This window comes from Sitophilus oryzae, unplaced genomic scaffold (assembly GCF_002938485.1).
Source record: "Sitophilus oryzae breed Bouriz unplaced genomic scaffold, Soryzae_2.0 scaffold_1449_pilon_pilon, whole genome shotgun sequence".
In the NCBI taxonomy this organism is placed as follows: domain Eukaryota; kingdom Metazoa; phylum Arthropoda; class Insecta; order Coleoptera; family Curculionidae; genus Sitophilus; species Sitophilus oryzae.
In genome coordinates this window covers 1,478,850-1,505,302 of record NW_022146114.1, presented here as the reverse complement: position 1 = coordinate 1,505,302, position 26,453 = coordinate 1,478,850, and the positions used below count along the sequence as shown (strand labels likewise).

Sequence of the window (26,453 nt, the reverse complement as noted above, 5' to 3'; positions counted from 1 at the left end):
GACAAGAAATTAATTGTGGAATCCTGTGGTCAAATGTCTTTTGAAGTGAATGCGACCTCTGTGGTTCCCCAGGGGTCAATTTTGGATCCTCTTTTATTCAACATTTTTATGAATGGTGTTGTTGAGCGTTCGAATGTCAACATTTTATTGTATGCGAATGACATGAAGATTTATTCACGGGTGAGCTCTGTTGATGATTGTCGTAAGCTTCAGGAATAGCTGGAAATAATCGCGGATTGGTGTACAAATAACAAACTCCCCTTAAATATTGAAAAATGCTCTGTCGTTTCTTACAGCTTAAAACAAAACCCAATTTTGCATAAATATTTATTATATAATGACGAAATCCGACGTGAAATGGTTGTTCCTGATCTTGGAGTTGTGTTTGATTGCAGGCTGTCTTTTGTACCACACATATCGGAGATTTTACAGCGGTCTTTTAGAGCTCTGGGCTTTATTATTAGACACGCAAAAGAATTTTCCAGCCCTGACGCACTTAAGCTATTATATTTTACATTTGTTAGGTCTAAACTGGAGTACGCATCTGTTATATGGTCACCATATTACCAGACACATATAAATAACATCGCTGGTGTCCAGCGACGGTTTCTGAAATTTCTTAGTTTTAAAATAGATGGAAACTATCCTTGTATAGGCTACCCTCATGATGAACTCTTGGAACGTCATTCGTTTTCTTCTTTAGTGGATCGCCGCGGAATATTTGACATTAAGACGCTGTATGGTGTTGTTCGTAATAAAATAGACTGCTCAGATATTCTCAATAGGCTGAATATTTTTGTTCCAAGAACAGCAGCTCGAAACTTCAACACATTTTATGTCAACGCTTCGAGTACTAATATTAACAAAAACTCTCCAGTTAATAGAATGCAACTAGCCTACAATCAACGCCAGAGCAGTTTGGATATATTTTCAGAGTCCAGCTTTCAGCTTTAATTACTATTATCGGCTTTTTTTTATCAATTTTTTTTGTGTCAATTTTGTTGATCTTATCTTTGTTTTTTACTTTGTATATATTTTGTTTTGTACCTTTTATTATAATTAATTTGTTTATGATCTATAAATTGCTTAATTTTAATTTGTAATCGATACAGTACGACCCATTCTGTAATTGGCGCTTGCTGTTGAATGGAGTACATTAAATAAATAAATAAATAAATAAATAAATAACTCGTTAACTCCCCTCCAATTCATTCTATAATCTACCATGCATATTATGGCTGGTGGTATCAATTTTTTACTTTAACCAGAGTTACATTCTAGAATCAAACAAAGCCCTGTATATTAGAGCTGGAATAAGTACCGTTTATACTGAACTCTATGACTTAATAACGAAGGAATTTCTATATGCTTCAAAACTCACATCTTGAGCCACTCTGTACAAACTAAGTACTAAAGTAAGTTGTTCATTAAAAGATTAAAAGTGGTTATTTAAAGTAAAGAAATCTGACGGTTTTTACTTAGTACTTAATAGCATAGAAAAGCATAAAAAACTAGTAGAGTAAAAAATATTAGTTGCTCTGAATAGAAAATTTAAAGGTGATAGATAAGATAAAAAAGTATATTATAAACGCTTCACTAGTTTCATTGATGATGGATAACTACCTCATACACATAAAAAAATAATACAAGAGTAGTTAAGTATTAAATAAACAATCTGTATAACATGTATGAAAATAAGTTTATAAGAAATTAATCACATGCACCTTTTCAAGTAAGTATACTTATATATTATATATATATATATAGTATTAATCTTACCACGTTATATAATTTTTATTTTTAACTTTAATGTGTGGAAAATTAAATGGCTTCCTATATTGAAAAACATTGAAGAAATAGAGATATCTATTGGGATATTGTGTAAGGGTTATTACCAATATAAATTACATCCAAGTTATTCTTTATTCTTATTATGAATTTAATGAAACGAATAATGAATATTTGGCCCCATTACCGCAATAATAAAACTAATTTATCATCACAGCTTGTTCACTGCCATCTGGACAACTTTGCTAGTTTTGGAGTAGCTGCACTTCACCTGTTGCGTTTATTCTGGTACACATGCAGGCCACCAGAGCACCAGGGTTTCCTGGTGGGGAACCAGGGATTTCTCCCATAAATTTATTATTATGATGAATTTATGAAAATATTATTATGATGAATCGCTACAATAAAGTTGTGCCAGAGATTAAGTATCAATTTCAATTGGGAATTCATTTTTTACAAAAGGCAACAATGCATTCGAGAAAAAAACGAAGTCTGGCAACCTCATAGCCCTATTAACAGTCCGAGGTCAGGGCGGCGTTTATCAGGAAGATAAAATATAAGTGCCACATCTGTAAGTTAATATGTGGCTGCATGCTTTTGAGTCCATTGCAATCGGCGAACTCTGTACTCAGGATTTAGTCTCGGTACTCTTACTGATCAATGTAAAGAGCAATAATCGAAGAACCAAGGAATGCCTATAATAGGGTTGTGCCGAATAATTAAATGCATATAGAGATGTCCTACTACATCTTCGACGGCTCCTAGATCTATCCCTCAGTGAATTGGTCTGGAGGTAATGAATTTGAGATACATTATTTTACCAAACTCCAACACTATCATCCACGAATCTTTGAGAATGACCTTCTTCGACCAGAGCCACTATTCCTGCATGGTCGTCTTACTTATAAAATGACAATTTTTGACACTAAATCATAAAATCTCACTGGCTTAGCCATAAGAATAATTGCACTACAAAGCTTAGAACTAAAAGGCTATATTGGATACTCTAGGAGTAACAATTCTTTTGGAGTTTTTTCAATACAAATATGTGTAATTTACAATGATAAACATTAACAAATAAGCCCACAAAAAGTTGTTTTCCCAGAAAAACTTTTTCAGGTTAAAACAAGGCGATGCAAAGCTTTAGAATCTAGGTGTACATTGTCTTCCTTGGTACTAAGGTTTCCAATTTTCGGGATCGGAATCTCGTTTTGACATCCTGGAATTAGAACCTATAATCCAAGGCTCCCGAGATTGACTAGCAGAATGAGAAATTTAATCTAAAAATATATTTAATTAAAATGCAGTTACATATATCTAAAAGAAAATGAGAAAAAAGCTTTATTAAAATAGGCAAAACAAATTTATATTCATATTTAGTGATTCAAAAAATAAAATAAAATATATAAAACATGGAAATATAACTTTTAGATATTTACGTTCTGGTTAGTATAAATAGAATATGATTTTTGAAAGACTAAAGTGTATAAAGTCGAATCATTTTAAATTGGGCCTTTAACTTATTAGAGATTTTCAGGATCCCGGGATTTAATATCGGGATTTCGGGATTACACATACGGATCCCGGTTTGGAGATCCTACTTGGTACTACATCGTTTCATTGTTTCAAAAACTTATTCGTCACTTCATATTATCTTCATCTTCTACGTCAAATTATACCTAAGCGGCTCTCTAATTTTTATTATTAGTATTAGTATAGTATTTTTCTACATAATAAATATCAATCTTAGTGTTGAAACTCATTATCTCCCATTATAGACAAAACAGTGCGTATTTCAGTGATACGGGTCTAGTCATATACAAATATATTTGTCTAATTTTTACTAAAAAGAGAAAATGGAAATCGACTTGAAACTATAATTTATTTTCTATGCCTATATGCAATTTCTAAAGTAATATTGTAGCCTATTCAATACCAGCCTGACGACATATTTGTATGAAAATCAGTGTACCTATTTAAATACTCACTTATTTTATTTTATTTAACAAGTCAGGTTCGAAGCTCTATTGAAGATTTTCTTAAAAAAATCGAATCGAGATTGTTGCTCTGATAGCTGACGAGTGTACGGGAATAGGCACAGCTGGTGACAAGCAGATACTCAAAAACATGCAAAGATGAGTAGCTAAAACTGAATAAGCTGTGGCAATATCAATATCAATAGTATGTTGTCTTAATATGCATTTTTGTAACAAATTATAATCACGGGAGAATCGCATATCTCTATACAGGACGATTCACGGCCACGGTACGTTAGACATTTATGGAGAACCGGTGATAGAATATTTTTAAAAACTGGGATTATTGCATAAAGGCATGTGATATATTATTTTCAACATTAGAGTGTTGTCGCTTCATATTGAACGTGGTATCATCTTTGTTATTTTAAATGGGACACCCTGTATATTATTACATTTTTCGAAACTACTTTCATGTCATCATTTTCCTATTATACTAACCTATACCTATCTCAAATAGATTTCGAGATAAAAATAAAACATGTGTAAAATAGAAAAATATTGATCTTGAATACGTATTAGTTAAATCATAAATTCGGCATATTGAAAGCTGAAATTTGGTTTATAGGTTAAGGAAAATCAACGTATCCAATTTGTCACAATCAAAAGATTGGATATCAAACAGGGAGGTCAGAAAAATAATTATTTCCGTTTGTTATAAAATCGCTCAAATCATTGTTATTTTAAATTCAAACCTATGTATTATTATTTAAAAAAACCGAAAACAAATAAAATTGCTTTTCAACGATATATCATGTTCCTATACCTAAACATTCTGGCTTCTTCAGTAAAGCCATTTAAAAGATATTAATTATATTAAAGTTGTTTTGTTTAAAGAAAATTTACCAGGTTACCATAAAAAATATTCAAACTTGATAAGTATGAATTAGACATTACTTCCTAAATTTCTAAACTTGTCATGGCAACGAAATTTTTGTAACGAGACGATAACAATAGAATTGTTAATTTTTAAATAGCTCTACTTAAGAAACCGAAAAATTTAGGTATAGGAACATGATACATCGTCGAAGAGAAAATTTATTAATCTTTTGATTTTTTTGATTATATACATAGGGTTGAATTTAACAAAATTTAAGACCAATTTATAACAAATAAATAAATACCTTTATTGTCAAAAAATTTTACAATTTGTAAACAGACAGAAGAGAATACAAAGCAAGTATACAAATTAGATTGTCAGTCTTATTGTTTAAAATAAACATTTATAAATCTTTACAATATCAAAGAATAGAAAATAAAAAGAAGATTCAAAAATATTTAGTAAGTTTATAGTAAATATAGTAATAGCAAACATTAGACCAGTGTTTACAAGATCAAATTCGATTATCAAAATATAAGTCATTTACGGCGTAGAAAGCCTTGTCTAGTAAATAAGATTTCAATGCTTTACGAAACGAAGAAAATGATGTTATGGATTTTATTTCAAATGGCAGGTGATTGCGCATTTTTTTCGAGTTGTATAATATTGAACTTTTAACTAACTCTGAGCGTGGGGTAGGTAGATAAAGATCTTGCTCCGCGCTCCTGAGTGGATAAGTGTGAGATGGCCTTTCTTGAGAAGCTGATACATGTTACGTATTAGGTAAACGGATTCAAATATAAATAAGGAAGGAAGAGTTATTATTTTTAATTTTTTAAAAAAGTCCTGGTAATGAGTTCTGCTGTTTAGTGAATATCGAACAGCTCTCTTCTGGAGCTTGAAAATGCGGTCAAATTGAGTCGCACAACACGTACCCCAGAATGGAAGGGTACATATCGAAGATGCAAAACGGAAATACATATTTTTTCCTCTCCTTCTTTATTATCCAATCAATTGATTTAGGCAGATCGAATCCACTTTTGTTAACTTATAGCCCAAATTTCAAATTTTTAAATGCTCAATCTATGATTTTAGTAACGCTTACTCAAGATCATGTTTTTGTCAATTTTACACATGTCATGTTTAATTTTTCATCTCAGAAACTATTAGATGATTTATTTTATTGAGAAGTAAGGCAATTTAATAACAAGAAGAAACAGAGAGAGCAGCAAACTAAAATAATAAATATTTTAACGTATTAGGTATAGTTATTATTCTAAAAGGATGTAGCTAAATAGAGATGATGTGTTATTTATGCAAAATCGTGTTAAAGAATTAAAAAATTAAGCGAATAAAATTGTCAAAGGGTAATTTTACGCTAGAATACCATAGACGCTAGATGTTCGAAAAAAAAGCGTCTATTGCGTTGTGAAATAAAAACACAAATAAAATTGAACCAAGCGTAAAATGTCGGCACATGTGGCTAGAACAATAGATATCTCTTGGGTGTATTTAGAAGAAAAAAAAGTTATTGTAGAAGTTAAAGAAGTCTTAGCGGATTCTTTGTAAGAAAATAGGTATGTGCCGTTTATTGCCAAAAAGAGAGAGTGATATCTATACGATGTTAACTGTAGTATTTTGCAACAGAAATGTTTGTAGAATAAGTATATTTATGTTCTAGAGTACTTACACAAGAATTTATGTTGTGAAATACTACAGTTAACTATTGATAACAGTCATATCTCACAAAGTTTGTTTATAAAACTTTATAAAGTTTGTTTGAATGACGGGGAGAATGATGCTATAAAATTAAAAAAAAATGTTGGACGCAAATCGGTCTTTATTTAATCGTATTTTATTTAATATGAAATCACATTGTATGAAGGTACTGTTTACGGTTTTTTACTTTTGGAAGTTCACCTTTGCGAATCATGATTTCTCATGACATTACGCCAAAAAAATCCAAATTTACTCTAAATTTTCGTCTAATATGAGAAATTTTATTTCGATGTCAATATGACTCCTACTTGAAGGGTACGCCACCAAAATCTTTTTTAACTGTTTTGAAGAGTAATAATTTTCCGTCCGCCCTTGAGTGAAAAATATACAGGATGGGCCAATGGAAACTTTCCACCCCAATTTTTCTCGTTTAAAGAGGGAAAAGAAAATTTCATAAAATCACTTTCACACCTATAACCCCCAGGGGAGGACGTCGCCACCCCTAAATTCTTAAATGGAAAGGGGGGCCGAGTGATACCTCATGTGAAAGGTCTTTCAATTCCCTTTTTAATGATATAAGATATCATGTACTTTCGTTCAGTAGTTTTAGAGATTTATTGATTTAAAGTAGATTTTAATTTATCAGCTAAGTTGTGAAAAATCGGTTTTTATTTATTTTTTCTCTCTCTCTATGTATTTTTTTGGCAAACTATGTATACTAAAAATTTTAACTAATCAATCTGCATCGTTCCACGCCCAAAAATCTTTCAATTCGGAATAAGTGAAAAATGCTCAATTTTGGCCGGGAAAATTTTTAGAAATTAAAAAAAAATGTTAAGCTTTTTTTATTTAAAAGCTTAATTTTTAATATACATAGTTTGCCAAAAAAATACATACAGAGAGAGAAAAAAAGCGTTTAAAGTCTACTTTAAATCAATAAATCTCTAAAACTACTGAACGAAAGTACATGATATCTTATATCATTAAAAAGGGAATTGAAAGACCTTTCACATGAGGTATCACTCGGCCCCCCTTTCCATTTAAGAATTTAGGGGTGGCGACGTCCTCCCCTGGGGGTTATAGGCGTGAAAGTGATTTTATGAAATTTTCTTTTCCGTCTCGAAAACTAAATCGACGTGTCCGAGCGTTTTTCCAAATTTTAATTTTAAACGAGAAAAATTGGGGTGGAAAGTTTCCATTGGCCCACCCTGTATATTTCTACGTAAAAAATGTCTCTTGGTATAAATCGCTGCGAGCAACCGTTTTTAAAATATTTGGATTCAATAATCAATACATGCCATCAATAACAAAAATTAAATATGTTCACTAGATATATATTTGAGTAAATTGATCATTTTCAAAACGTTTTTTACTAACTGAGGTGTTTTAAAACCTAACTGTCAATTTTTCTAAAAAAAATACGATGAAACAGTTTCTGTTGAGTTTTTGGTACAAAAACATTTCAAATTTATTATTTTAGACTAATAACTATTAACTATCCTGCCAACGTATATTATTTTTATGAATTATGACATGTATTGACTATTTCGGTTCCAAATATCTTGAGAACCTTTGCTCGTAGCAATTTTTACCAAGATACTTTTTTTACGTAAAAAATTATGGAAATGCATATTTTTTTTAGTAATTTTATACAGGTACGGACGAAAAGTTATTACTCTTTAAAACAGTTAAAACCATGGATTGATTATTTGTCAGAACTATACAAATCAGAAGAAATCGAGGTTGAACTAAATACACCCGATATAATGACGAACAACAACGTACCGATTGAGACAGCCGATATAATTACATCCCTTCGAAAGCTAAAGAATAGGAAGAGCTCAGGGCAAGATGACATCCCAAACGAATTACTTAAATATGGCGGCCAATGCCTCATACAGCAGCTACATCCCTGATTCAAAAAATTCTTTACCAACACGGGATACCCGATGAATGGCGAACCAGCACTATCTTGATGTTTAAAAGAGAAGAGGAGATAAGAAACTGCCCTCAAACTATAGAGGTACATTTTCTAAGCACCACAGTAAAACTTACAACAAAAGGGATAACAACCAAAATTAACGACTTAACATGCTTAGCAGATGAACAGCAAGGTTTTTGCCATACGACAGATAACAGAAAAATCATTCGAATATAACAAACTACCGTATGTGTTTATTGATTTAGAAAAAGCGTTCGGCTAAGAGACGTTGTACACCTTCTTTACAATAGGTAAATCCCACACAACCTCGTTAAACACAATCAATAAAAAATGTAAGCCATGGTATCCGACAAGGTGACTCCCTGAGCCCTCTTCTTTTCAACATCATTATGAACGAAATAATAGGAAATGTACGTTTACTGAAGGGATGCAGTATGGGCGACCAGGAAATTACTATTCTGTGCTATGCCGACGACGCCGCCGCCGTGTTGGTAGCTGAAAATGAGGACGATCTACAGCGCTTATTTTATCGATTTAACTGCACTGCCAAATCACTTAATATGATAATATCGACCCAGACAACTAAATGCATGACGACATCAAAAGTACCACTAAGATGCAAACTGAAAGTCGAGGGCAATGTTATCCAGCAAGAGATGAAGTTTAAGTATCTAGGCATAGAAATCTCAGGATATGGTGATGTAGAAGCGGAGGTGCGAGAACGGACAACGAAGGCAACCAGAATAGCAGGATGCCTGAATGACACAATATGGAGAAATAAAAACATTGAGGTGGAAACTAAAGCGAGAATTTACAAGGCAGCGGTACGACCAATAATGACATATACTGCAGAAACTCGACCTGATACAGCGAAAATTAAACAACTACTGGAGACAACCGAAATGAGAGTACTACACAGAATAGCTGGACAGACGCTTCTGGACAGGGAGAGAAATTAAAGCATAAGAAGAGCAGGCAAGGTGGAAAATATAAATGAGTTAGTACTCAATAGAAAGGAAGAATGGGACGTGCATATCAGCAGAATGGACAACAGAAGGATAGTGAGAGTTGCACGCGACAAATCACCGCTAGGCTCGCCGCTAGGTCGCAGAAGTTTAGGACGTCCACTGGAGCGACAACTTGTTAGTCTAACCGGTAGAGACGACGAAACCAAATAGGCGATTCGCCTAGTATGAAGAAGGAAGAAGAAGAAAACCATGTAGGTGGCGCCTTCTATTAGTAAGGGTCATATTGTCGTCGAAATCAAATTTCTCATGTCAAAAAATGCCCACACACCATTTTTTTAGCCAAATATCGACTACAGTTCAAGAATTATTTGGAAAAATAAAAATGACACTTCTACACCCTGTATCTCCGAAACAAAGAATTTTAGGACATAAGTTTTTTACTTATTTTAATGTGCGGAATATGCTGCCGAAGTTTCCGGAATACAGTTCGGACCACCCTGTATAATAATATAGGGGTATAGGCCAGTATAGGGTAATAATGGGACTATATAATAAATAGATATCCTTAGATTATTTATAATACATACATCTGGTTAACTACATCCGGGAATTAACAAAAATTATAATAATTCTCATAGAAGGCAATCAGGCAGAATTTAATCATCTTGAAGTCTATTGTAATTTATAAAAAAAAATATTTTGTTATTTTGTTAAATATTCCTTACTTCTGATGACAGAAGATACACATAAATCGAGAATAAAATTAATAAGCATCAGTGCTGCAACGAGTCAGTTTCAAAAATACTAAAAAACTGTTAAACTATCAAAATTATTAGTATACCCTGTCCTGAATATTATACGTCAAATGATATTATGTAACTTTTATGATATTCTAAGTATTAGAATGTAGCCCTTCCTTAGTTTTTTATTAAATATTAACATGAAGATACAAAAAAAATAATGGGACATTCTCTACAAATTAATTGTTGCATCTGGTATCGAGATTACAATCTAATAAAAAATGATTATGCTCTTTATTATGTCTTCAGTATGAGGTGTTTTAAATAAGAATATAGAAATAACAACAATGATATAATAAATTAGATCAAGAGGAAACGGAAAGTAGGTATTTGCAGACCTTGCATACCCACCTCTTATCACCATGATTAGTGTTATTAGTATTACATATAAAAGGTATTTGGAGAAGTGTATATTACGGCATTCCAGAGGCATGTCGTTTACAATAAGTATTAGAAAGAACCGTAGAAAAATAGCGCCTATTACCCTTAACGCAATTATTGTGCCATAGTTCTTCTTTTATAACTTATCCCGACATGGGGGTACATGATCCGCCAAAGCATATTTTTATCAATTAAAATAGATTGTTAGATAAAACTAAAATCGATTACAGTTTGGGGTTGGAACTTTTGGCGTTACAAACAGCAATATAAAACACTAATTCACCCAAACACTTTTATTTTTGCACTGAACGTGCCTTTCGTTAACTATGTTAGCATCATCAGCAAATGATTAACTCAGTTTTTCACTGTGTCAAAACTCAGAGTTGTGATCATCTGGTGATGATGCTAACATGGCGAAACACGCGTCCAGTTCAAAATTAAAAATATTTTGGTGTAGTTGGTAAAGTACAATCGGACACATACATGTCTTTAAAACGATATACATATTTCCTTTAATATTATCAGACAAAATATATCAATTTCATAAAATTTGTTTTCGTAATAATATGGCCATGATTAAACAAATACCTTGAATGAAAATAAAAAAAAAATCTATGAAATATTTAGATCAGCTTCGTAAGAAATATCGGAAATATTTGCATGAATTAATAGCTATTGATAAACAAACATGGAAATATACACGTGAATATAGATTTAAAGTGAACTGTTTTAATAGCAAGCAAGCAAGTTTTTTTGGATTATAATAGTGAATATAAGCTGTCAAGCAAGATATGACTTTAGAAATAAAATGTACTTATAAATAATATTTTCTTGATATACTCGTACTTTCAAGAAAAATTCTGTGCTGTATGTAGCAGATATTTACAGTTACATTTATGAAATATTGTATTCTTTATGCAGGTCTGTGCGGATTTATCGGCAATAAAAATAAAAATTCTATGACTTAGATATATATGTGGGTAATACAAAAACCATATGCAGGATCTTTTCGAGGTAAACCAGGACTTGAAGAATATTACATAACGTAGTTTACTTTTTTATGGATCTGGACATCTAATATCTTGCTATAGTACATCTGGAGTTGAATATCCGATAGAAAGGCATATTGTAGCCCAACTTGCAATTTTATCTTTAGTAAACAACCTATTCTTCTACATCGTTGCGAGAGTTAAATCCTAGATCATATGTTGGTAATGAAAATTGAAGAATTTGAGTTTAAGAATCCCAAAGATACAAAAGATAAAAAAATACCAAAGTTTTCAATAGTATGAAATAACAAAAGGAATTTTTCAAACGTAAAGTTGATCTCTCCAAAAAAAATCCTTTATGGGTATTTCGCCACTGCACTGCAAGAAAAATCTACAAAATAAAATAGTTATTTTTTGTAAACACTTCTGCGTTAAACCTAAACGGACACTGCTTGTCAGAAGTTATGCCGAGTCCAGACTATGCAGACAAAACAGTGACAAGACAGAAACATTCATGTTTTATGACAAAATTGTGACAAATCCAATATATTTCTGCGACATTTTTGTCTCATTTTTGTTTTGTTTCAAAATTCGGAGACTTTTCAATGTCCCGTCCAGAGTCGGTAAAGATCAAATAAGTGTCTATGTTTAGTTCGTATATTTTGCGACAAGTTATCGGCGCAGTGTGGATGGCATGTGCTACCAACAGTAGGAGACCAGTGAAATTACACATGGTTAATAAAACTCATTCTCAACAACTCAACTTTTGACTTGTTTGTACTTTTGTTATTGCGGTGTGAACAATTTGTCTCAAGTTTGTCTTGTCAGAAGCCTCCATTTTTTGTGACAAGTTTGTTTTGTTTTTTGTCTTAAAATCGTGTTTACTTTTTGTCACCTTGGTCTGGACCCGGCATTATGTTTACAGTAGTAGTGGGAACTATCGATTGAATACTATCGAAACATTCGATAGTTGCAATTTATTCGAATAATTCGACAGCTAGTAAGAAAACATTCGTTGAAAACTATTCGAATAAATATTATCGAATAGATGCGTCATCTGCCTTGAAATATTGTATTCTAGTAATTCGGCAGCAAGAACCATTCATTTATAAAATTCATTCATTTATGAAATTCATTTATTCATCAGGATCGATTATAATAAAATATTAACTGGATTTTAGTTGTCGCCCGGAGACGTAGGTTTCTTTCCGAGAAACCCGACAGCGGTCGGTGGTAGAGAAGCCGGCATCTTTGATTTTTTGCGGAGTCATATAAAGATAAGGACACATTATTTTTTTTATTGAGGTCCTAGTATTTACACAGAAAATACATTATGAAGGGCGCCGTTGCCATTTATTGGTATTAGTTGATATTAGCAAAGAATATTATTGTTTGGCTTTAGTTAGTTAGGGATAGTATATATATATTACTATATATATATTTTGCCTTTTTTTTATTAATATTCTGTTGTTACATTGCAATAATACTTGTTATTTTGGATGTAGGAAAATGATTTTTAATGTTTTTAAGCAAAGACTGGTTTAATAAAAATAATAATAACAGTAATAATTTGTTATACCTATTAACAACAAAATTTAAAATAATTTAATATAAATTTTTTTTTACGTAGTAGCAAAATATAAACAACAAATTAGATGCCAAAATTATTTATATTAGATCCTATTTAAAAATAATATAGTCTTTAAGTTTTTTGGCAACGTTGGTTTATTAAATAATAATAATTACAGAACTAATTTGTTATATTAACAACAAACTTTAAAATCATGAAATATAAACATTTATTAATTTTCTAAGCATGCAGTGTAATGGAAGGAAAATATAAATAAACAATTAGAAATCAAAATTATTTATATTAGGTACTTTATATTACTATTTAAAAATAATATTTACTTTTACTGGCATTTACTTTAAAAAATAAATGAAATATTTGTTCGCAAAAAACTACATGTAAGAGAATTAGCATAAACAAAATACAAATATCGTTAACTTTTTTTTTAAATTGGCATGTGTAAAACTTTCAATTTAATTTTCTCACCCCATAGTTTGAGTTCGATAACCATTTACTTAAATATGATTATTAAGTTCGACTAATTCATATTATTAAAACATCTAAAATATAAATATGTATTTTTAAAATTAATTCTAAGTTCATCTCATCTCTCTAAAAATTGCTACTTCTCAAAATTTCCCATTAAAAAATAGACCATATACCATATAAAATAAAATAATTGAAAGATCGGGCTACGGAAAATCACACAAATTTTCGGAAAAATTTTGTCACCTGCACACGCACACAATCGTCAATTAAAAAAAACGACTATTTTAGTATTTTAAATATTTTAATAAAAGCAAAAATAGCACAGTATTTATAAGGCAAAGTTATAAAAATTTGGAAGAACTAATAATGCACTGACGCACACAAAAATCAAACGAATACTAAATTTCATTTATCAAAAGCATTCGATAGTCGTGGCTCAACCATAACCATTTAGTCGCACGGCGAGGTTGTGACGTATGCTTTAGTATACAAATGAATGAATGATTTTATTCGAATAAAACCATTCGATAGTTGAAATCATTCATTCAGTAACCATTCGATAGTTCCCATTGCTAGTTTACAGTAATAAAAATACTAAACCAGTGAATACAGAACAACAAAAAAAAATGTATTATACCAAATACAATGTGAATGCGATAAATTTTACATTGGTGAAACATCTATACCCTTAAATGTTCGAATTAAAGAACATAAAGATTATTTAAGAAAGGGAGATTTTCACAAATCTAAGATTTGTCAGCATTCATAAGACACAGGGTACAGAATAAATTTTAATAACGCCGTAAATTGTAAGTAAAAAATATTATAATTTTACTTTTTTAAATGGAACACCCTGTATATTATTCTATTTTTAGATTCTACGATTGAAATAAAGGTAAACTTGATTAAGGTTTATCACACTTAAACCTTACCTTTTTTGAAATATTTTCAATTCTGTGAAATTGCAGTAAAAAATTCAAGGCTTCATTCCTCCAAGGGTATCAAAGTTTTTAATACTAAATATTTACCGAAGATTATTTATTGATCAGATTGTGTTGCAACAATAAAAATTATACTACCTTATACAGAATGTCCAGATATTTATATTAAATAATTACTAGCTTCAAATTGCAATAACTTGTTTAATTTAAATGGAACACTCTGTGCACAATTTAATTGTCTACCAAATTGTATTATACCATTTTTTACATATCTCTTCAGGTTTTCATAGAAAATGCATTTTCTTATAATTTAGACCTCATTTATCACTATACCCATGGAATATTGACATTTTAGATTATTTTTAAAGATGTAACAAATTTTCAAAGAGTGCAGATACTAATATTGTCGGTATAGTTCGCTTATTCCATTGAAAAAATAAAAAAACTATTTAATTATTTTTTGTGAAAGTGCACCAATTAATATGATCCCAGTGTTCAAACTACATTAATTGAATGTTTACGTTGATTAATAATAATTACTCCAAATACTAAAAAACTGAATTTTGTATGTGTATTAGACAGTGTGGTAAAAAGTAACACCTTATAAGAAAGTTAAAAATATTTTATTTCATTTTTTGACGAATGCTTATTTATATGAACAGAGACGTTCATTTTCATACCTAATTATTATATTGATTTCTAAGTCAAATCCACATTTATATACAATAATTTATTAATCAAAACAATTACGTATGTAATTAACACATTTTTGGCCGGAAATAATGGTAGTATATTAAATTGGTAGACTCTTCTACAAAGATTTAAATAGTTTTCTTTTTGTAAAGAAATAGACTAGCAAAATGATTATTTTTATTACCTGTACATTTTGTACATAATATGTTGCTATAAAAAAATCTAAAATGCCAATATTCCATGGCTATAATGATAAATTAGACTAAATTATAAGAAAATTCATTTTCTACGAAAACTTGAAGAGATATGGATAGAATGGTATAATATAATTTGATAGACAATTAAATTGTGCATCTGATCCGCGTAAAATATACAGGGTTTTCTATTTAAATTAAACAAGTTATTGCCGGTTAAAGCTAGTAATTATTTGATATAAATTTTTGGACAGTCCGTATAAGGTAGTATAATTTTTATTATTCCAACACCAATATCTGATCAATAAATAATCTTCAGTAAATATTTAGTATTAAAAACTTTGATACCCTTAGTGAAATGAAGCATTACATTTTTTACTGCAAATTCAACAAAATTGAAAATATTTCAAAAACGGTAAGGTTTAACTGTGATAAACCTTAATCAAATTTACCTTTATTTCAATCGTAGAATCTAAAAATAAAATAATATACAGGGTGTTCTATTTAAAAAAATACGACTATAATATTTTTTACTTATTTGGGACACTCTGTATCTTGTAAAATTAGTTTTAAATTGTAGCTCTAGTAGTCCTTCAACGAACCCAAAACTTACAATTTGTAAAAATCCAATCGTTTAGCTACAATACTCCGTGTCGTATGGGGCGAACAACCCTGTATATTCTTCAGCAACTGTTGAAGATACATAAAAATGAATCTTCTTTTACCCATAACTCGGACATTCATAAATGGCACAAGATTAGCAAGTTCAATAAGATCAAATAAATTTCGATTGTGTAAATGAGATAAGAACTCTCTGAATGTAAAACTTTACAACGTATTACCACTTCCAGTAAAAAATCTAAACAATAAAAAATTTAAAATTGTTATTAAAAAGTTCCTCTCAGAGCATGCGCTTTATAGTATGGATGAATATTTAGAGACTGTAAAATCCACTAACAATATTTCCACACTATTGTATTTATTTTTCTGTGTTTTCGTATTGAAGTTACGATTCATCGCAGTAACTTACTTCTTAAAATAGTAATGCACGTAGTTCAAATCAGCATAGGATAAATAAATGTTAAATTGTAGAATTATCTAACAACACTGTAGTTTCATGTTGGAATCTCTGTTTAAGCTCGACCAAAGCTTACTCCATCAAACCCAGTACCTACCTACTACGTAGTAGGTACGACCAGTCATGGTAGAGGTACCACTTGACCCCATCTTATCATTCAAAACAGGGACGCGTATATCGAGCATATCTTAAGCCGAGGCGGTAGTCCGAGCAGCGGTACTTTCACTTGTTCTTGCGAATTTATTTAAGATAGGGTTGGCGGTGGGTTGCCTTCTTAGTGTCATATTTCGAGTGTCATTCGGTGGAACCGAACGAGTACCTTAAGTACTCGCTGGTGTGCTAACTAAGGATTACCTACCGTCTATTGGTCGATCTAGTTCTTCGAGTTCGGTTTCTTCGGGAAGACCCTTTTCGTATTATTGGGGTAAGTCTGATATAATTGTTTTTTCTACTTACCTCATACTATCTTTAGTGTTTTCTAATACTTTTTAAAATTATTTGAGAAACCGGAATGTATACCTAATTTTATTTACTGACATTGTTATAATTTTCTATATTTTAAAAGATTCTAAATAATTTTTTTACTTCTTTCTATTCTTTTTGTTAAATAATATATTTACATTTATTATTTTTATTTATTAGACTAAAAAGACATATTAATATAAAATAAGAACAATAAAGAAATAAAACAAGAATTAAAAAACATAAAAAAGTTGCAAGATAAGATATACCCTGTGTTGCATCACAAATAATTTTTTATTAGTTATAAAAAATAAAAGTTCATTTTTGAATGATGTCCTCTTGTTTGTGGTGTGCCTTTTTTAACTTATTGTATAGAATAATATTTATGTTTACCAGATTATATTTTCGTTTTTTTTGTCATATTTTATTTTTCACAACTAAAAAGTGCTTTATATGAAACTAAGTAAAACGATGAATTGTCATTATTTTAATGATTTTTTTAATAATTTTTATTCATCATGTTTAAAATTTGCATAATGAGAATATGTTCATATTTATGCAACATAGATTATGCACAATATAGATAGAACAATCGTACTTATACAATTAGAGGTTTTCTAAAAAATGAATGGTAAAGGAAAAAAAACAACGATGTTCATCTTATAGGAGCTTTTAAGTAATCAACTTAATCTGTTGAGAAGTCCCAAACACATGCCAAATTGTAATTGAATATAATCAAATATATCTAATAATATCAAATTTTTTGCAACTTTAACATGATATTTGGCAACATTAAATCAGTTTTTTCTGTAAAAATCAATTTTGTGACATAGTTTTTTCCTTGCTCTTCAAATATTAAATAAAAATATATTGTTTTTACAATTATTTCTCCATTTTTATTACGTTCTTATGTATTTAAAGCTAATCAGGATTGACAAATTTCATTTATATATTATTTTATTATAACCTTATATTAAACTTAGAACATTTAAGTCCAAACATATATAAACAAAAAAAGTCTTAAATTAAAAGGATATGCTTTATAATAATTTTATTAGTATTATACTCCATATTCAATATGATATTATAGTTTCTATATTATATTCAAATGCATAAAGAGAATAAGAGGTACGTAAAGTTATTTAAAAAAACTACAACCAGTGAATATTAATTCGCCCTCTTAGCTGTGCTAATGAAGATCATTATTTTGCATTAGTCTTGTGTGTAAAAAAATATTATTAACTATAAGGATTACAACTACCAATATTTTAAAAGTGAATTAAGTTTATTTCAAATTAATTACTTTACCTTTTAGAGTAAAAGTGACAAAACTATTAATAGTCTAATATGTTTACGCTGTGTACAGTCGAATTTTTAAAATTTTCATTCAACCTCAAATGGTTGCAATCGTGTCCTTTATGTAACTAGGTCAATTCATTTATTTGGAATTATTAATTTGTATGGTGATTATTATTGCCATTTGCAAACTTACGGTAATAGTTTTATTAGATACAAATTACCGATTTTTTCTTTGTTTAATTTATTCTTTGACCTGTATGGTTGTTTATTTTTATCTAATTGGTCTTGATCTTTGTTATAGTTATATTTTTTTATTTATTACTCTTATTTTGATGTTCCTACATCTAACTAATATTAAACAGAATAAACAGTTCAATGATTATTGTACCTAAAGCAATTAAAGACAAAAACAAATAAAAGTGTCGAAAACCAATCAGTTACTGAAGAAATATATCACAACAAAAATTTAGTTAAATTTATGTCATTTTAAAAAATATTGTGTAGGCAAGGTTTACGACGATCATTAAAAATTTCATAGATGTAAATTTAATTGATGGAATAAATTTAAATCTATTTATGTCTCATCTATATGCCGTGACGGGGTACGAACCTAGGTAGATAGAAAAGCTTAGACATGAACTTATCTGTGTCTACTCGTAATAAGACTGTGATATATCAAAAAGTATGAATGAAAATGGAGAAAAAATATGGATTAGAAATAAATATACAGTATGTCCCTGGATTATCTTGACAAGAGGAAAACATTTTTATATACATTTGGAGAAATATGCATTCTCCATAAATTTTTTTGCTTGTTTTAAAACGGTTAATCCCGTTTATACTTTTCCAAATTTCTATGCCGTTTTAGAGGAAATTAAAAAAACATGAAAATATAATTGAATTTTCCTAAAAATCAAAACGCGTTTCTATGGTATTATAATTTCGTTTTCATTTTTAGATAATTTTTTATTCATAGAATTTTAAATAACATCATATTTTCTGGAGTTTTAAAATGTTAATGAAGCACAAAATTTATTTAGTTCAAGGTGATAATAGTTATCGGAAAATGTAATACCTACTTTTATAACAGGAAAAAATATGACGTTAATCAAAATTAATAATAACCATCTATCAAAGAATGAAATCCAGATTATATTACCATCACAAAAAAACCCTTTGGAACATTTTCTGTAATGGCAAGGATTGGAAGTAAAAGTATACTGTGCGAACAAACACTAGAGGCGCTGCTAGTCATTAAAAAGTTAACAAATGTTCATTTGTTTTTTAAATATGTCAATATTTTCATTTTGTGGTGTTTTGTGAATATTCGGTGTGTAATTTTGGCAATTTTCTCATTAATTACTGGTGCATTTGTACTTGCAAAAACAATACGGGGACATACTGTAGACGTCACTGTGCAATTCTTGGGGAGACTTTAAATACAGAATTATTAAGTATTTAAGTAGGGTCATCTATATGAAGATAATCTTCGCAACAATGAAGGGATACGGTCAAAGTAGTAGAAAGTAGTAACAAAAAAGCTGACAGATTGGTATGATATCTAAATTAATCATACATTATTGATGTATGATAATACATACATATGTATGATAATTAATCATACATTATTGACTCGAAAATTGGACAAGAGGGTTGCAGAGTGTAAATACATTTTTCAGTATCCCCATACTACTAGGTCAGTATCCCCATACTACATGGTCTACTGTAGCCAATTTACAGCAGATACCCCTCAGTTTAATTGCCAACATCGTTTTTAAAGTACGTTGGCTGGCGGTTAATAAGATATACCTTCAAACGAATAATGTACAAGGGGTCCAGTAAATCAAAAAATTAACCTCCTTTCATCATTCTACAAATACCATATAAGAAATATACTAACTAACGTAATCCTTAACTTCTCGGATTAGATTCTGCAACAAAGAAGTTATTATAGTTAGCAAGATAAAAATGAAAAAAATAGAAGAATCCTAGTGCAGACTGAAGAATTTTTCATAATTACCCGTTACATGCCATATTGTGATATTATCTCATACAGGCCACTTACATATCAAAGTAGTTACAATTAAAAGCTACGAACAATCCACAAAAATCTTTTTCAATTACTAGACTACATGAAGACAATAAGACAATCTTAAGATGTAAATTTGTCGTAATTTTACTACCAACTGAAGCATTCAATACTTTTTATGATGTTACATCATGATTGACTTGAGTTTAACGATTTTCTAACGTGTGAACGCTCAAAATCTATGCATACTTTCTCATAAAATAGATGAAATACCATTTTATTTCATTCATACATCATTACATTTGCACTAATCGCTTCTAATTGTATATGTGTAACGTATTTAATTTGATTATAGATTATTCGCATGAAATAATCGATGTATGTTGTAGATAATTTCATTAATAATAATAACAAGTAGATTGAAGAGATTAAAAGGTGGTAAATATTATTTTATAAAAATAAAGAGGTGCACATCTTGAGATGATTCTAAAACGTTCAATACAATGTTCTAAATGCCCCATTTTTTTAAATAATACATAATTAAAACCTTATAAAAATATTTTTGAAAAATATTCTCATTTGAAAAAACTAAACAGAACTACCATGTTTGCATTTTGGCTCAATTATATACAGGGTAATTCAAATTCGACATCCATCATTGGAATTATGATGAGACATGAGGATGGTTAAATTAGGACCAAGTTGTGCATTAATGTGACAATATTATTTCCTTTTCAAAACATTAAAAAATTCCGAAGCGTTCCGGAGATATTCGAGAAAAACCGGAAATTGAAGATTCCGATTTTATTTTTTCGGCGTTATTTGATAAGGTAACCAAAAGCACATTTTCATATCCACTTTTCTCCAGCAACACAAAAGTGCTTTAAGATTTGTTATCCGATGTTCCATTCACCACCATCATCAACTTTATGTTTTCGTATAGACACCATATTAGATTTTTACATATCTAAATATATATATTTATTGCGATTCTAACGATGTACATGAAGTTCTGCATAATGGATTTTAAACTTCAATGATTTGTAAAAGCCGTATTTTCAACAGGCGGCTTTGATTGTATAACAGAAAAACGCGACATGTTAAAACTTTATATATAATCTATTTTAGACAAAAAGTTTTCAGATAAAAGTTGTAGATAATCACATCTTTAATGAGACTGGGTTCTCCGTTTTTTTATAAAGCCTGTCATTTTTGACATATAACACAAACTTATGTTTTATTAAATGGAAACCCAGTTGGCCATGACTTCATAAAAAGCGCCATTTTTCAAGCTCTTCAGCGATATAAGCTATAATGTTTTTTTTTCAAAAGATTACTGAGTTATAGCCAATTTTTATCATTTTTAAACAATTTCACTTAGTTAGCTATGGAAACAAGTTTGATCGTCGTTGCTCTCAAAAATGTCAAACTGTCATATCTAAACTTTATAAATTAATAACGGTTTTCCAGACATGTTAGAAAAGTTAAATTTAGAGACTCGGGTTCAATCAATACAGTGGTTCCAACATGACTTTCATTATGACACTCCCCCATTATGAAAGAAATGTTGAAAATTATTTATATCATAATTATTCAAACTCAGGGATAGGAAGAGGTCGATCACCTGACCTATCCATTTTAGATTTTTTTATGCGGTATATTTTTTGAACATTTTAAAAACTGTAAACAAATAACTTAAAGTGTATGTAGGGATATTATTTGTTTAAGTTTTAGTTTGTGTAATGTAAATTGTAAAGAACCATTTAATAAAACATTCTGTCTTTTTATAAGTTATAAATTATAATAATTAAATAAATAACAGAATAAGAATACCAAGCTAAGTGCAGTTAGTGAAGAAAGATAAGAATTGGCTATAAGTAATTTTTAGAAAAAAAGATATTATAGCTTTTATCCCTGAAAAGCTTGAGAAATGGCGCTTTTTATAAAGTCACGGCCAAATATGATTTTCAATTAAAAAAAAATAAATTTGTGTTATATGTCAAAAATGACAGGCTTAAAAAAAACGGGGAATTAAGGATGTGATTATGTACAACTTTTATCTGAAAATGTTTGTCTAAAATAGATTATAATGGAATTAAGGACCATTTTTAAAATAACCGAAATTTGTCTTTTTCTATCTAGCTATGAACTTTTTCAAAAATCTGAAATGCCCATATTTATGACCCCGCAAAACTGCAATTCTTTCCCCATCTCTATCTCTAGTAGTTTCCGAGATACTCAAAGAGAACATCGTAGAAAACTCAACCTGTATTTTAAATATTACCTGTTATATAAAAATTGTTTTTTTTATTTATGTAAAATAATGGTCATATTTAAAATATTGAAAGATGATGTTCAAAAATTAATGTCCTATACAGGGTAATTAAAATTTGACCCCACCGTTGGAATCTAGAAAACTATGGGAGATACGACGATGGTTACATTAGGGCATTATTTGTCCACCATAAAGTTGATGAACATATGTTTTCTTATAGGCGCCATAACATATTTTTGAAGTGAAACTTCTTTAAGCGCGATGGGAGTAAAAATTGAAGGCCGTGACACACGAGACGCGAGAGAAAAAGTGGTAACGAATTTTGGAGCGTCGTAACTCAAGCCCTATCTGAAACTCGGAGTGTAGATGAGGCTCAAATCTACACTCATCATCAACGAATCAAATCAAAGAATCGTCCGATTTAAATGAAATTTAATGTCCAAGTGACACGTGTCGTACACAGTGTTACACGGTGAAGTTGGCCTTGGTCCATAGATTGGACCAAGGCCGACTTGACCGTGTACGACACGTGTCACTTTGGCAGTTTGTTTTGATGTAAGAAACGTCAAATTTGATGTCGTCCGATCGCCACCAAATTTGGTGAGCAGGCTATGTGAGCGGTGATGCACACGGTCCCACCCTGCAAAGTTGGATACAACGTTTTGTTTACATCTTCATCAGGGTGGAACTAACGATTTGATATAGCAGAAAAATGTGGGTCGGTTTTGGCATAATTGTGGACGGGCAACAAGATAACGCCCTCGACGTTTCGAACCGATATGCCTCTAAATCGACGAAATCATTAGGATTTTTCTTAATTATGGATCGATTGGAACCAAACTCGGCACGTGGATAGAGGTATCCGAATGAAGTCTTCAGACCGACAGACGGGCAGACGGACGGACGGAAGTAAGATGTTTCACTTCAACTATGCGCATATACGGCACACACAGTTTTTTTACATCCAAATATATAAATTCATTGCGATGTTATTGATGTGCATAGTAGCTTTTAAACGTCAATAATTTGTAAAAATTATTTGTCAATAGGAGGCTTATTGACTTTATTACAAATTTGACGTAAGTTCGAACTATCAGAAGAAGGGATATAACTAGAGCTGTTAATAATTTAAATCGACGGGCACGATTATGTTTCTAAGCAGCGGGCCACCAGTTTGAAAACTTATTACAATTTTGGCATAAATTAGGGGATTGTTATCTACTATTATGCCTTTTCTAGTTTCCATGTATCTTAGTTGGTTTTTAAAGCGAAAACTTTACTAGATGATCATCCAGCTTTTCAAATAGTCTTCCGTCTATACAGGGTGCTACAAATTCGAGGTACGAGCATTGGTATCTCGGTAACCGTAATAGATACGAACATGGTTAAATTGGGGCAAAGTTGCGCTTTGGGATGTTCACCAAGATGCCATCAAAAAAGTTTTAAAAATTTCAAGGATTGCTGAGTTTTTTGGAAAAAACTGATTTTTTTGTAAATCAATTTTATTTTTTCCTCTCGTTACTTTTTAGAAAATCAAAAAACTAATTGCACATTCTCATAGCCACTTTATTAGGGCTATCTGACAGTATTTTTAGATACAGAGGCCAACTTATTTTTTTTTAAATACGGACCTGCATTTTTTATTTCAGATTTTGAAGGAACTCAGTCTCCTGAATACAATGATGCCACACTTTATACTTTTTTTTGTTTTGGGTTACATTAACAGCAACAAAACTATTTAATTATATTTAAAATAATTTCAAGTCCGACGCTGGTTTCTTAAATTATTTAATCTGATTATATTCATCACAACAATATTGATCAGCGCTAATTAACATTGAATAAGGAAAATCGAGCCAATTGGAAGATTCAAATAAATTATAACCAGGTCAGCAATTTAAAGATATTATTTAACTTTTTTTATTGTGAATTTGAAATCTCGGTGTGCGATCTAATAATATGCGTAATATTCATCGTAGTTATTATAAATAAATCAACTTCCATTTTCTAAAATAACAACTGGATAGGTCAGGTTATCGACCTCTTCCTATCCCTGAGTTTGAATAATTATGATATAAATAATTTTCAACATTTCTTTCATAATGGGATAGTGTCATAATGAAAGTCATGTTGGAACCACTGTATTGATTGAACCCGAGTCTCTTAATTTAACTTTTCTAACATGTCTGGAAAACCGTTCTCTAAAAAGCGTCGAAAATGTATGACCAAGAAAAGTTGAACCAATGTTTCTTTAGAACTAATTAACACGCTTTTCTTCATTTGAAAAATTCATATTTACAATTTTTGGTTATTTTAATTTATAAAATTTGGATATGACAGTTTGACATTTTTGAGAGCAACGACGATTAAACTTGTTTCTAACTAAGTGAAATTGTTTAAAAATGATAAGAATTGGCTATAACTCAGTAATTTTTCGAAAAAAAAAAACATTATAGCTTATATCGCTGAAAAGCTTGAAAAATTGCGCTTTTTATGAAGTCATGGCCAACTAGGTTTCCATTTAATAAAACATAAGTTTGTGTTATATGTCAAAAATGACAGGCTTTATACAAAAACGGAGAACCCAGTCTCATTAAAGATGTGATTATCTACAACTTTTATCTGAAAACTTTTTGTCTAAAATAGATTATACTGGAATTAGGGACCATTTTTAAAATAGCCGAAATTTTTTTTTTCGATATATCTAGTAAGCCATAAACTTTTTTCACAAATCTGAAAGGTGCATATTTATGAGCCCGCAAAACTGCAATTCTTTCCTCATTTAACCGACTCTCTATCTTCAGTAGTTTCCGAGATACCCATAGAGAACATCGTAGAAAACTCACCCTGTATATTATATTAAAGTACAAAGAGATAAATAGGTAATATTTTTTTTCAATGTGAAACATATGTTGAGTAAAAGCATATTAGTGTAATAGGTAAAGTGGTCACTTTACATTTTACAGCCAGTTCTTTGTTGAAGAGATACTTGTTTTAAGTTTCGTAAAACCGCCTCATTAATAATACATACTGAAGTGTTGTACTCCTTTCTCTATGAATTATGGCGAAAAATATTATGAAACTTCAAGAAACATACCGGACAAGAAAAAAATGCTATTTATCTTAGTAGGTACAACAAGATCAGATGCATTAATAGCACTCTGGTATATCCATTTGAATTGAATGCAAAATATACGTATGTGTATATTTTTAATTATGATATGTTCCATTGTTACAATTTTGCACTAAAAATTCCCATATTCGCTTCTCTATGAAGAATAGTTTCCTCATAAGAGGCCCGCCACTTCTTTCACACAAAGCTGCATTTAATTCAAAGGACTCAAATCACGCAATATACGCCGTTGCCAAAGTATAAATCCTTGTAAATAACATTTAAAGGTATATAACTACAGATAAAGCTGCGATATTATTAAACTAATTATAGTACTACAAGAAATAGTACTCATTTAGCTGTACAAAGAGGTTTCAAAATGTTAAATTTATTAAGCTTTCAGACAAGATTCTGATCTCTGTTTTGTAGTGCCGTTGTAATTGATTTTTAGAATATATAATACGCTGTTGATATTGTTAATTTCATTTTGTCTTACTATGATATATTGTAAAATTATATCATAAAATTATATGACTCTGTAAAATTATTATCGTAAAATTATTACAATTATCGTCATATCATGAAATCATAACAAAATTAATAGTGTGTCTTTTTAATTCACATAGATTAATTTTTTAGGATTTGGAGTTTCTGTCATTTTTTTTAATAATTTCTGAACAAACGTAAATATTTGGATGAAAATTGGTGTCTAGAGGTTGTTGACATGAGATATTTTATATCAAAGTCAATTATGACTCCTACTTGTAGGGGTCCTACATATGTTTTAACTGTTTTAAAGTGTAATAACTTTTCGTCTGAATCTGTATAAAATTACTTAGTTAAAAATTTACATTTCTGCAGTTTTACA

General features: G+C 30.2%; 1 protein-coding gene across 2 annotated transcripts in view; it reads left to right on the top strand.

Annotated features, from left to right (window-relative positions):
• Nucleotides 1-26,453, top strand: part of LOC115877405 (peroxidase) — a 119,355-nt gene that overhangs the window by 20,087 nt on the left and 72,815 nt on the right. The window contains exon 1 of one of the 2 annotated variants that reach the window (XM_030893558.1): nucleotides 16,578-16,832. The exons of the other annotated variant lie outside the window; for it this stretch is intronic. The gene's annotated coding sequence lies outside the window, so the exon portion shown is untranslated. Of the gene's footprint in view, nucleotides 1-16,577; nucleotides 16,833-26,453 lie in introns of those variants that run through there. 2 annotated transcript variants of the gene reach the window in all.